Raw genomic sequence first — 14,169 nt, 5'->3', positions numbered from 1 at the left:
GGAAAGAGGGCCCAGCATTAGCCCGCAGCCATTCCTACCCTTGGAAATGGACTCCTGACAGACTCCTGGCCTAGGGCTGTCTCTGAGATTTGGGGTGTCATTGTTACTGTTCCACAACTGCCCAACTTAGTCCAGACCCAGACTCAAGACATTTGTGGACTCTGAGGCAGAGCCCTACAGGGAAAGGCTAGCCCTAGAGCTTGGGTTCAGGGTGGGGGGAGTACAGTGTACCCTTTCTGAGGCATTAAGCTTGGTCACACTCCATCCAAATCTTGGGTCACCACCTATCGGCTTTGTGGATTTGACTCAATCATTTAACTTTTCTCTTAGCTTTGATTGCTCTACCGATAAAACATCTTGACACTGGACTTATGATACAACCCCTAACCCCACCTCCACCCCCTGAGTTAGCATAGGAGTCAAGGATATGGACTCTAGAATCAGACTACCTGGGTTCAGACTCCTGCACTATCACTTCCTTAGTGACCTTGGGAAAGTTACCCAGCTTTTCTCTGCCTTCTGTGCCTCAATTTCCTCATTCATAAAATGGGGATAATGGTAGTACCCACCCCTTAAAATTATCATGAAGATTAGAAATGTACACCGATAAAAATAATGAATAAGGCTATACCACGAGTGTACAAAATAAGGTTGCTGTGAGCATTGGTTATTATCACCATCATGCAGGAGGATACTGTACTTGGGACTGGCAGTATGGTAGGGAACAAGACAGATCTAGTCCCAGCCTTCATGGAGTTTGGGCCAGTGATTAAGGGAGATAATGTTTGTAAAGCACTTAGCATAGTACCTGGCCTCGGGGACGCAATACATCATGGCTTTTACTACCTTTATGAATGGGTGCCAGACCCCTTATCATATTTAATCCACTCAATTTCTCTAATAGGTCAGGAGTTCTATCTCCCTTGTTACCAAAAAAAAAAAAAAGGCTCAAGGAGTTAGAGCAGGGCTGAGGGAAAATGCTGTCTCCCTCCTTTGCCTTGCTGCTGGTCATTTTTAGCACCGGCTGCAGCCAAGTCACTCTCCGCTGCTAGCTGGCTCCCTGAGTCACTACCCAGCCATCATCAACAATCTTTGAAGGGAGTGGGGTAGAAAATGCAAGGAAGAGAAAGGATCTGTGTTTGAATCAATAATCGCATTCTGAATCTGTCACCTATGGCTGTGTTTCACTTTTTTATTTTTATTTTTATTTTTTTAGAATGCTCCTGTATATTTGGGGCTTACCCCTTGAGAGTAAACCTGATTTTTTGTTGTCTTGGACAGTTCTGAGAATCCCTGAGGGAGTCCCAGAGGTCCTTCTCTCTCTTCCTCTTGTTATTAGACATCGGACCAGATTGTCTGTTCTGCCCCCTTAGGGCTGATGCCGGAGAAAAAAACAAGAGGGATTTTGATTCATAGTTAACTTACATACAATGAACATTTATTAACTTATGGACTCTTTTGGCATTGTCTCAATAAACCCTCCCAACTACCTGAAAGATGCGTGCCATTTTTCAAATGAGAAAGCAACATCAGAGAGGCTAGGTGACCTCTGCAGAAACATGCTGCTGCTTAGGGCCAAGCGGAGTTCAAATTCACTGCCTTCTTGTTTTCTTGAAGATGGAATCAGAGCCTCAAGCAGAGGAAGAGTCCTTGAGTGTAGGGAGGCAAATGATGCCCCACAATGCCTGAGCTACCCTCCTGCCCACTGAGAATGGGGAAGAGGAAAGGAAGCGGCAGCAGGGGTGTTGGGAAGGGCTGCTGAGGGCAGGAGTGCTGAACCCCCAGAACCCAGGGCTGCTAAGAACATCTGACCCCAAACATCTGAGTCTATTTTCTCTATGACAAAGTTGAAGAAGGAGGGAAATTTGAACAAGCACATACACTAACTGGCCAGCCACCTGGCACCAAAGCCTACACCTGGGCCTTTTTGCCATAAGTGGCTAGTGCAGCACCTGAGATGAGGTACAACATCACGGTGCAGTGGCTATGAGCACAGTTCCGGAGTCCGATGGCTGGAGTGAGACCCTGGCTCCAACACTTACAAGCTATGCGTCTCAGGCATTTTCTCAACCTCTAGGATCCTCGATCTCCTCTTCTGTAAAATGATTAAAGAATTCATATTATAGGGTTGTGAGGATTAAATGAGAGAATGTATGTAAAACACTTGCCGTGGTGTCTGGTACATGGTAGGCACTCACGAATGTTATATTTACTTTTATAATCTTTACAGCAACCCTGTGTAATGGTGCCTTACTGTTTGCTAACCCAGAACTCTGTGTTATTCTGGGAACCCATCCCCTTGCCCATGTCGTAAGACAGCTTACAGCAATGGGCCCCTCAGTTCCCTTACATGTGACTCTCTCCTCTCAATGCTTCCCCATCAAACTTCGGGTTTAGGATGCCCCTCCAGAAAGGCCTCATCCCACCCAACACCTCCTCACGTTTCCTTTCAGTCATCCTGGAGAGAAGGTCACCTACTCCCACACAGCCAGGAATATCCTCCAGCTCTTCCCCATTTCTTTTTGCATAGTCCAAGGGTTGGAGAGTGAGGAGGTCTCAAAGGAGGTGGGAGGTGAGAACCCCCTCCCAGCACTCCCTGAAGGGAGGAGGGACTGTGGTGGGCACAGCGGGGAAGAAGCCAACTGAGCACAGAAAGCCAGCCAGGGAAAGGTTTAGCCCCGCAATCCAATTCCACTTAATATCCCATAATAAAATGCTGTCAACATGAGTTTCCTGTTCAAGTGGATTTGTTAAGAAGGCCGGGGGAGGTCAGAGGTGTATTCCGGCCCTCCTGGGGTGGAGGGAGAGACCAGTGGGGCAGGGGTGGGGGAGGCCCGGAGCGTGAGGGCCCCCTCCTCACTCTTTTCCCACTGCAGTCCAAACACGCTCTCAGGAAGGGGTTTGTCACACTTGTCTGTCCCAGTCAACCTGTGATGGCTCACGGAGGGGCCCTCGACCCCTCTGGGTATGTGTATGTCTCTTTTGATAAGGTTCCAGGCACTGAGGCAGAGTGTGATTTTAATGCGGAGGATTCAGACCTGTACCTGAAGGTGGGGAGGTGTTCTCAGGTAGGGGGAATGCATGTGTCAAGCCTCTGAAATCCCACCATGAAGGGGGAGCCACAAGGCCAACCCTGGGGCAACCTTAGGGATAGGGGGCTGCTTAGTGAGAAGCCTAAAGACCTGGGGTGGCCTTAGCCCTCTTGAATGACAGCTCAAGGTGACCCCACCTAGTTACTCAAAATGGCTGCTGTCTGTACATCTTTATTTCCCCTGCTGACCTATTGCTAAGCTTTCATTCCTCCTCTCAGGGGTAGAGGTCGGACTTCTGCAGAGTCCAGCTGCCATGAGAGGAAGCTAGACCAGAACTTACCATTGAGATGTCATCATGGATCAGGCACAGAGCCGGGGGCTGTCCTGTTGTCATCCCATTGAATCTGGTGGAGCTAAGGCAGGGAGCAGCTATGAGGTCAAGGCCAGGGAGAGGGGCTGTGGGAGGGTGTAGGCTACCATTATTCTCATTTTCCCATGAAGTTAATAGGGTACCAGAGAGTTTAAAAAATTAACTGAGACCTCACTGTAGTGAGAAATAGCACTGGGACAGGAATCCAGTTCTGCCTGAGCCAGGGACTCACGCAGGGAGTACGGGGAGATGCCTACAGGTTTAGTTAGCACCTTGAGGAACCCAGCTTGGGCTTAGAGGGGGACGTTGGGAGTCTGCAGAAAGGTGTGAGGCACAAGTTGAAAAAATAAGGTGAGGCCATGGGTCCTCTCCTGGGGCCTGTGGGCGGGGGGTGACAGCTAGGTGGGTGAGACCAGGGGTGGGGGCCTGGGGACTGAGGAGGGTAGGGCTGGGCTTCGAGCCCTTTTGTGAGCCCTTTTAATTCGTGTAAATGAGGGTTTTTAATTTGTTATTCTGGATTTTATTTCTATTACCATCTCATTTGCCTCTAAACCCTATTTCGCCCCAGCCTGGACTGAATTCCATTTGATGCATTAGGACTAATTCTCCTCCCAATGGGTTAGATGTTTTCTCCTCACACAAAAGTCGCTTATTTTGGATAAAGAGACGATTAGATTTATCTTTAATATTTTAATGGCAGCTGGGATTAGCAGGCAAACAGCCCCAACTGGGGCTGTTCACCGTGGATTAGGTTCTGATAAACTCTCAGATGGGAACCCCCCCACACCCCACTCCACTTTCTGTTTTCCACGAAGTGCTTTTTATTATTTTTTGTTGAAAAAAATTCCCTTGTCTTTTGGAGCATCATAAATTCCATTTGCTGTTTTCTATTAAATCAAGTTGATTAAATTTGTTGTGACTCTTTGCACATAGATCTTTTTAATTTTAACGTCTCTAGCATAAAATCTTTAATGGTGCAATTCGAAATGGCTGCAATATACAGTACAGGCCTTGATAAAACAGATGGAAATGAGGTTCTGCCAGGAGAGGAAAAGTGGGGAGTAGGCAGAGACCTCCGGGAGAAGGCAGGGAACTGCTCTCCCTGGGGCCCACAGAGGCCCAGGTTCCAATCCCACTCTGTCACCTCCTAGCTTTGGGGCTTGGGTAGTAACCCTGACAGATACTTATGGAGAGCTGGCTATGTGGGTAGTAACCTTGGCCAATGTTTAATGGAACGCTTGCCACGTGCCTGGCACTGTACGTCCATTTTTAATCATTTTTACCAGGAGGCTCAGAGAGGCCCCTTGCTCAGTCGAGGTCACACAGCAAGTTGGTAGCAGTGGTTAAGTTCGAGTTGTCTTTGCTGGAGCCTCCATTTCCTCATCAGTGAAATGGGGGTGATCAGCGTTACCCTGGCTCACAGGTGTTAAGAGACTAGATGAGGTCCACAAATGGCTCTGGGAATGGAACAGGGCTAGGTGGGCTTGGGGAAGTGGAGGGTGAGGCATTTGGGGCCCAGAGGCTCTGCAATCATTGGAAAGAGCTGATTTTTGAGACCCCGGGAAGCGTCCCTCACTGCAGGGTGGGTGAGAGGCAGGGTCTGGGCTCCTCCTCCCACCGGCCCTCCAGCCTCCCGCCTTAGGCTTTTCTCCCTGTCCCTCTGCTCTAATCCCGACCTCATCAAGTCCCTGGAAGGGTTGATCCACAGGAGTAAATCTCTCATTCGGAGGGACAAAATCAGCTTAATTTGCAGCAATTTGAAGCAGGTCTTTGCCAGGATTTGAATATCAAATTATCCTACAGCCCAGGCTGGCCTGGAAGGCCTCCCCCTGCAGCAATATGGACAGATATGCTCTGGGATCCACCAGGAAGATTGTTCTGGGAGTGATTGAGGCCGTGGCTGGGCTGGGTGTGCGCAGAGTGAGGGTAACAGAGAGGCCAGAGGGTACTGGGGAAGGTGAGGTCACAGTTCTCGGGCTTAGGGGATGGGGAGGAGCTTGGAAACCTCTTAACTAGGGTCTTAACTAGGGTCTTGTCAACTATACAGATTCCCAGGCCCCTCCTCAAACATGGAGAATCAAGATTTTTATGACTAGGAAAGTTTGAAAAATTCCGAAGCAGCTCAGTTAGCCAATCAGCAAATCTCACTATGCACGCACATGTACTTCCCCATACTTTGAGGAAATCGCCCTTCACTGGCATCCACCCCACTCATCCCCAGCCGCTGGCACCTTAGACCATGTTCCTTTTGCCGTCTGCTCTGTGATGGCCGCAGCCGCCTGAGTCAGCTGCTGACCAGGGCTCTTGCACCTTCCTTCCCGGTGTCAACCACAGAGCACACACTGGCTGGACTCAAGCCACGGGGATCAGACCCCTTTCGTGGGCATGTCAGTTCCCCTCGAAGCTGTGAGCCTCTTTGAGAAGGGTCAGGACGCCAGCCAGGTCTGGCCCTGGGCAGACCCTCCATCAACGTTTGGTGAAACATGCTGGTCCTGTCACAGCATGTGCCCTTTTGGGAGCTTCAGTGTGAAAGCAGCATACAGAACTGCTGAGATAGCCCCATGCAGGTCTGTCTGTCCACCCAACACCATCGACACAGAGAATCCAAGTCCCTGTTCCCAGAGAGCCTGCAGCTGGGGAGAAAACCATACATATAGTGTGACAAGCACTACAATACCCACAAGTGCTGAGTAAGCATTCGGTATGTGCTAGGCACAGTTCTAAGTGTTTTGCTTCTCTTCGCCCATTTCATCCTCATAAAAACCTGACAAGGAAATTGAGGCACAGAGAGATCAGTAATGTGCCCCAGGCCACACGATCATAAGTAGTAGTTCTGGGGTTCATACCCATTCATACCCGAGCAGTCTGACTCCCGGTTCTCCTCCAAACCACTTCGCACTATATCTGTCCAACCATCTTTATGCATAACTATTTGTCTTTGTATGTCACTTCTCCATAAGTGGCTGGCCTTATGTTTCAAGGCATAATTACAGTGTTTTGGAAGCATAGAAAAGAGCACTAAACCTGCACTAGGGCAATCAATCACAGAAGGCTTTTTGGAGGAGGTGTCTTTATTTGTTCAATATTGTTAAGCAACTCGTGTGCCTGGCACTGGCAATGCAGTGATGAAAAAGCCACAGTCCCTGCCCTTGAGGAGCTCACAGACTGGGGGACAAACACCTGAAAGTGGATGTGCTAAGGGCAAGGATGGAGAAAGCACAGGGCATATGGGAGCACTAGGGAGACCTCGAAGCTGGGGGCATCAGGGTAGGCTTCCTGGAGGAGATGCATGTGAGCTGAGACAGAAAAAATGAATGGGAATCTCAGAGACACATCCTCTCCACTAGATCCAGTCATCCAGCTGAAGGTGAGGGGGCCCTGAGCTCCTGCTGAGCACTCTTCTCCGCCAGTCTCTCCTCAGTGGAGCCTTCCTGGCACAACCAACCCCAGTCCCGTCTCTTTCCACCTATCCCAGACAGGCAGATCCCCTCCTTGTGTGGTCCGTGTCCCCAGCTCTTGTGTGTTCCTGAGCAAGAGGCCTGAGCACGAGGATCCTGAACCCCCAGGTCCTATGCCTTGGAGGGGCCAGGCTAGGCTGTTGTTGGGCCAGTGATTGCCTTGGGAAAGCCCAATAGTTTGATCGGAGGGTATCTAGAATTTAGAGCAAGAAGATACCCCCAGAAACCACTCACGCCCACTTAGAAGGAAGGAGCAAGGTCCAGGGAAGTAAGAGCTGCTGCTTGGGACTCCAATTCCTGGCTCTTAGTGCCCTCATCCTCTCTGTAGGGTGGTTCGCCTGCCCACCACCCTCACTGGACTCTCCCCTAACCCTTGTCTCTGCCTTGTCTGATGGTGGCCAGGGTAGCCTTTCCTGAATAACGATGGTATTGGCTCAGATTAAGGGCAACTAGCTGGCTCTTGGCTTTTCCTTTTTATATAATAACTAATCTCCTTCTAATCAGCCATTATTAAATTATATTCCGTTTTTAATTCATTCACAGATCACCATTGGGACAGCTGGATGGATAATTGGAGAGAGATAATTTATGTAAATGAGGAATAGCAGAAGGTAGAGGAGAGGGAGGCTGAGGGCCAAAGGGGGCCCCTCCTGTGCCCAGGCTGGGGAGGGGGCAATGACCTGGACCTGATTAGAAATGGGTGGCTGCGGATGCTGAGGGGATTGGGGCCTGTCATGAGACCTCAGGGTTCCTGACTGGTTGTCCCTCAGCATTGCTTTGAATGCTCTGGCAAATGGGGAGCCCACTACTTTTGGGGGGCAAAAATGTACTTTTCAGACATCAGCCCTTTTTGTTAGAAGTGGATCTCGAGAGTCAGTAGAACGCCCCGGAGAATTCCAGAGTCAGAGCCGTACTTGATTCCAGCTCCGTCACTGCACAGCTGTCTCTTAGGCTTCATTTCCAATCTGCAAAATGGGTGTTGCTGGCATCTACCTCACGAGGGGTTGGGGAGGCTTAAGAACCTGGCGCAGCGGAAGCCACTCAGCGCATACTCAGCGGCTCCCATAACTAGCTGAGGACTCTGTATGTCACCCAAATCTGCCCCCTCTAACTCCCGTCTCCAAGCCGTGGGGCCGCGTTCTTGGTAACACAGAATAAATCCACTCCTTTTGCATATCTAACATGTCTGTCCCACTGATGATAATTACATCAGTAACTGACACCTTGGAGCATTCCCTCCGTGCCAGGTGCTGCGCCGAACACTTGCTATATAGAATTTCATTGTGTCATCAGAACAAGGCACAAAGTGGGCACTATTGTCTCCATTTGACAAGTGAAAATACTGTAGATCCAAGATTTCTCCTGATGATTCCTTCAACAAAAACGAACACCTAAGCCTGCTTAGAAAGGCTCATAAAACCTGGACAGGAGGCCATTTTGGGAAAGTGACTTGGGGACTGGCAAATAGGGACAGGGCTGGCAGGGGAGGTGGGTGAAGGAGTTGGATCTCCAGCCCTCCCGGGAGTCCCTTTGAGGCCCCAGGAGTTGGGCATGGGTGGACACAGGTGGCTGATGGGGGTGCGGAGGAGGTGAGGTCTGCATGTGACCGGCTGGCAGGGGTGGGTGAGGAGGGCCTTGTACCACTCCCAGAGGGAGGCAAGGGATTAGGGAGTGCTATGGAGGGTGGTCCCAGAGGGTCCATGCAGAGTAATGGGATTAGCTCTTGGGCAGTGAGTGAAAGTTATTTGTGTGTGGAGCCTCTGGCCTCCCACCAGAGGCTGCAGCTGTCACCCATCTCCAGGCGAGTCAGCAGCAGCTCCCCCATTCAGCAGGCTGGCACCCTCTACCCCTCTACAGGCTCTCCTGCTGTGATCATCTGTCAAGGGGCTGGCCTCCTAGCCTTAGCCTCCTGCCAAAGCTTGGTGGTCGGGGCCACCCACATACAATGTACCCTAGCATTGCCCTGTGCCTCGGTTTCCCCTTCTGAACAGAAGGCTACAATGAGACCCTCTGAGGAAGAACCCCTGAGGCCCGGAGGTCCAGACCATGCCCCTCCTGGATTTCTGGTTCTGCCTTGCATTAGCTGTGCGACCCAGTGCACAGCTGTTAGTTTCTCTGTGTCCTAATTTGTGAAATGACATAGTTCGGCAGGGTTTTCACAGGGTAGAGCTGGGCAAGGGACCGCAGCGTCGGCGCCTGGATGGAGTTCAGGGTGCCAGGCTCCTCCCCGGATTCGAGGGCACATAGGGATCGGGTCTGGGGCCTAAACATTGGAAGGGACCTGTTTTGCAGGAACCTCTCAGGGCGGGCGTTCGGGAGGAGCCGCGGAGAGCTGCAAGGCCGCTCCCCGCTCCCTCTAGTGGTGCAGGCTTGGATAGCCCACCTCCGGGAAGGGCGCCCGAGTCCGTGCCGTCTGCCAGGCATCAAGGAGAGGGATGCCTGTTCTAGAAGGTTTCCCTCCTAACAAATGCCTGACTCCATCCTCAGAGCGGCTTTCCTTTAGGTTGTACGTCAGCCTGTTAAAATGAAAATACCTGCCAGGAGGGGAGCCCATCACGGGACGTCCTGAACCCGCTGCTGACCCAGCGGGAGCCCAGGAGTATTTGCCCTGGGTGGGCAGCGAATGCTGACCAACCAGCTAGTGTTGAGGGAGGCTTAGAAGACCCCGAGATGAGAGTCTGTGACCAGGCACGAGTCATTCCCTTTTCTAGCCTCAGTTTTCTCCTGATAAATCGACAGGTGGGGCTAGGTCAGTGGTTCCAACTTTCAATCTGAACAATCCTTATACATGTAAAACAATTCACAGATTCCCCCTGGGAAGTACCTGCACTTCTCCCATTGGACTGAGGAATCTGTGTAATGACCCCAAACTAGTAGGCGCTCAGCAATGTTTTTCCACGAAGTGATATTGTATTAATCTCGACATTATGTTTTTTAAAAATACTTTAAAATAAACATTATTTTAGAACATTTTTAAATGTACAAAAAAAATTGTGAAGATTGCACAGATTTCTCATATACCCTCCACCCAAATTCTCCTATTATTAACATCTGATATTAGTATGGTATATTTGTCACAATTAATGAATCAAGATTGATACGTTATTACTAACCAAAGTCTGTGCTTTATTCAGATTTCCTTAATTTTTACTCAGTGTCCTATTTTCTGTTCCAAGATCCCACCCAGGATCTCACATGACATTTAGCCGCATCACGTCTTCTTAGGCCCCTCTTGCCTGTGATGATTTTATATAATTTTAAAACGAAAAAAGTACACATTCACGCAATGGAATACTATGCCTCTGTTATCACACATTCTCACCTGGGACAATCTCCAAGACTATAATATGAAAAGCAAGATTTCAGAACAGTATATTTTATTTCCACTTGTGAAAAATAAAAGATTTGTATATAAACTATTTTTTAATCTCCGGAAGGGCATCTGAAAAACTGGTTAATGGTTGGTTGCTGGAAAGCGAACCAGAAGGCTGTAAAGCAGGGGAAAGTAAGAAGGAAGCCTACATTTTCCTCTATGCTCCTTCATGTTAGTTTAGTTCTAAAAACTGTGTGTAGGCATTATCTATCTTGATACATAATTCATTCAACATGACAGTATGTACAAGTCTAATATATTCATTGAATCTCTCAGTTATTGGGCCCCTGCACTGTTTGTGTAATCAAATCACCCACCAGCGCCAACGCTGTGAGGGTGGCCCTGGAGCTGGGTGCTCCTGCAGTTCTACGGGAACCACCGGCCTGGCTGGCCTGTAAGATGCCTTTCTGCCGGGAGGGCTGGGGCTGTTGCAGACCAGTGTGTGTCAGGGTTCTTTGGGGTTGGGGGTTCTAGCTAGGATGCAGGCACAGATACCTGGACTTAAGTAAGAAAGGAATGCAGGACCGCAGGATGCGGGGGCCTTGTGGGATCTGGGACAGGATGGGCCCCAGAAAAATGGAAACCACGGCTTCTCTCCGTTGGACTGAGTGCTGCTTCCTTCTCCTCCCCGCAGCCTGGCTGTCTGAGCTCCTGTGTCCCAAGGCTGCCCCTCACCTCCCAGACTCATGTTTCCTCCATTCGAGCCCAGATGAAATTCTTTGTCTCAGCTCCAAACTTTCCAGAGGGATAAACAAGCCTGGGCTTAAAGCAGGTGTGTGTGTCCATGTACACGTCGGTATGTAATAATGAAAAACTACCTTCCACAGGTATTTCACAAGCCTTGCTCTGCACTCGGCACCAGTCTAGGTGCTTTGGGTACAAAAGAGAGAAAAGCAGATCTGTCTCCTGGGAGGCAGACCACAGAATGGTGTGATTTCACAGTTTTAAGAAGGCCCCACTCCCCACTCCACCTTACCTCCTTCTGGATCCACCCCAGCAGCTTTTGGTTAAATCATAGATTCTATCCCTGCGGAATTCAGCTCTCCCGGGAGAGGTCAGCACTTAGGCAAGTCTTCCAAAGTTCCCCAAATCCCTACTGGAAAAGTGTGTTTCTTGGCATAATGTTGAAGGTCCTCTGAGATCCCACCCTGTTCACTGAGCAGCAAGCACCGTCTTCTGCTGTGGTGCTGATAGCGTAGTCAGAAAATATTCTGCATTTATTAAACTTTCCATGTCCTCTGCATGTCTCTGAGCCTTCACGTATGCTGTTCCCTCTGCCTGGAATGCGTGAAAGCTTCCTTTTCCCTGAGAGGCCTCACCTGCCCAAGCCCCAAGTGGAGGCAGCATTCACCTGCACCTTCCCCCACATCCCCACCTTCCCAACCCCAGGCAAAGACCTGATCTCTCGTGGTGAACAGGAGTCAGAAGGACCAATGTCCACATCCAACTCTGCCACTTCTGCCAGCACGCAGTAGGTACTTAGGTACTTAGTGAATCCTAGCTCCCTTCTGTTCCCACACCTCCAGGGCATGCTTTAATGATTGGTAATGTTTGCCCAACCATCTCCCTTTTTCACTGTGAGCTGTAGGCACAATATCTGTTTGCTAAATGACTGAGAGATTTAACTAGGGAGGGGTAAAATGTTTCCAAGCTTTCAGAGGGGAGGCTGAGAACCTCCATTGCCCCAGGAGGCAGGGAGAGGATATCCTGTGCCAGGGTCAAGGTAAGGAGTATGAAAGAGAAATTTGGCAGGTCGATTACAAGGGGTGGTTGGGGTGGGGAGAAGAGACAAAACTAGCATGGGCGTGGTGGCATTTGACCATCAGTAGGGGCACAGGTCTACCCAGCTGGTCCCCAGCCTCATCCCACCTTGTGCCAAGAGAGTGGGCACCCTGTTCAGCCTCCAGGTCCGCAGTTTGGGGACACGAACTCTTGTTTAGACTCTGCAGCCCCAAGAGTGAGGAGCCCTCATTTGCCTTCTTCTTCCTGGTGGTTAGAGACATGTGGTTGCCTCATCTGGCACCTCCATATGGCACCAAGGACCCTTTGTATGAGTAGAGAGGGATATACAAGCCCTGTGCCCTCAAAGGTGCCGGAGATGGGAGGGGTAGAGAAGAGGTTGTAGCTAGGACTTTCTAGCATCCAGTACGTGTCATGTCCTAGACAGCCACTCACATTTTCCAAGGGTGCATTGCAGCCTGGAGGCTGCCAGGGACTGAGAGTTTGGGGACACATTACATAGTTTCAGTGGTGCTTAGGTGACGCACCCTTGAGTATCCATCTACCATCACTACTAGTAAATCCATTGGGCAGTTAAGATGTGGCAGGTGCTTCACAGGCATAATCTCATTTAATCTCCACAAAGACCCAATAAGGTCTCTTTAAAATATTATTCTCACGTATTTCAGAGATGGAAACTGTGACTCAAAGAAGTGCAGTCACTTCCCGGGGTCACAGAACTCACGAATGGCAGGGCCAGGAAAGGAAGCCAGCTCTGCCTGTCCACACAGGCCTGACCTCCCAGGCACGACGTGGCCTCTACTCTGCCAGTTGAGCTCCCGCCTGGCTCCAACAAGTGCCAGGAGCTGGTCTCCCCAACTTGAAGCCCTCCCCTTCGCCATGGCCTTCTGCCGCCTGGCCGCATGGTTCCCACCACCCACTTCCCCACAGTTGTCCCACTTGCCTCCAGGTTCTGCACCTCCCTCCCAAGAGGTGAAGTCCACCCAGCTGCCCAGGAGGTCCACGGGGTCCTGTGTCTAAGGACAGTGGTGGGCAGAAGGCCACAGGGACCCTCAGCCGGGCTGGAAGCTGAGCGCGGTGGGGAAGCGGGTGAGGTGCACAGCGCTGATCCTAACCAAGTTTGCCAGCCCAGCTTTTCTCATGGCTCCCACACAATGGTCTGCTTTGTGCCCACCTGCCGATAATGCTTAATTAGGCGAGGAGTTGATTAATTTGAGGTAATTGACAGCTAATTAGAGGCCCACAGGCTCATTAACTTGACATCTTGTCTTCGTGAATTGGCTGAGTAGGGTCAGGTGACGGAAGCCGTTGTTTCTCCCTCCCCAGCCCTGGAGGCTGAGGTGATCACCTGGGCTGACCCAGCAGGTGGGGCAGTCTGAGGCCAAGGATAGAGGAAACCAAGGGAGCGAAGGAGGAGGGTCAGGGATGGAGGTGTGTGCCCTCACCCAAGGAAGGAGTGAGCGAGCAGAAATGGAGGGCTTCTGGCATGGAGGCAAAGGCTGAAGAGAGGTGGGGGCAATTAGCATGGAGGGGGAACGCCTGGTGTCCATGGAAGGGGGTACGGGCAGAGGGAGGGCGGTGTGTGGGGAAGCCTGTTGGTAAAGAGCATAGGCTTTGGAGTGAGACCTGGGGTTGAATCCCATCTCCACTACTAACCAGCTAGGTGACCATGAATGAGTGAATTCATCTTTAAGCCTCCGGCTTCTCATCTATAAAATGGAAATAATAGTCCCTACCTCATGAGATTGTCGTGAAAAGTCCATGAGACATCGAAGTAAGGGAATTAGATCAGTACCTGGGGGCCTGGCGAATGCTCAGGTAAATGTTAACCACTCTTGGCAGCAGGAAGGAGTGACAGAAGGTAAGTGGGCGGGAGGGGTGGTGGAGAGGCAAGAGGAGCCACCGTTACTGTGCCAGGAAACCTGCAGCCTGATAACACTGTTGAGGGCGTAGAGAAAAGACCTCATTGTTACCGCCGCTTTAGGGGGCAATTAGCAAATGTATTAAATGATACATAAAAGCAAGATGTAGGACAGGGTGTAGCTCCCACAAGCCGGTATGTAGTGGCTTGAGGGTCAGGGGATGGGAAGATATAGTTTTCACAATCTGCTCATTTTAAATATGGTTTGTATTTATTGCCTTTTTAAAAAGTATTTTAAAATTAAAAAGCAATAGTACTATATATATATAGACGCG

This window comes from Pteropus alecto, unplaced genomic scaffold, assembly GCF_000325575.1.
Source record: "Pteropus alecto unplaced genomic scaffold, ASM32557v1 scaffold8, whole genome shotgun sequence".
NCBI lineage: Eukaryota > Metazoa > Chordata > Mammalia > Chiroptera > Pteropodidae > Pteropus > Pteropus alecto.
The sequence above is the reverse complement of the archived record's forward strand: the minus strand, read 5'-3'. Positions refer to the sequence as shown.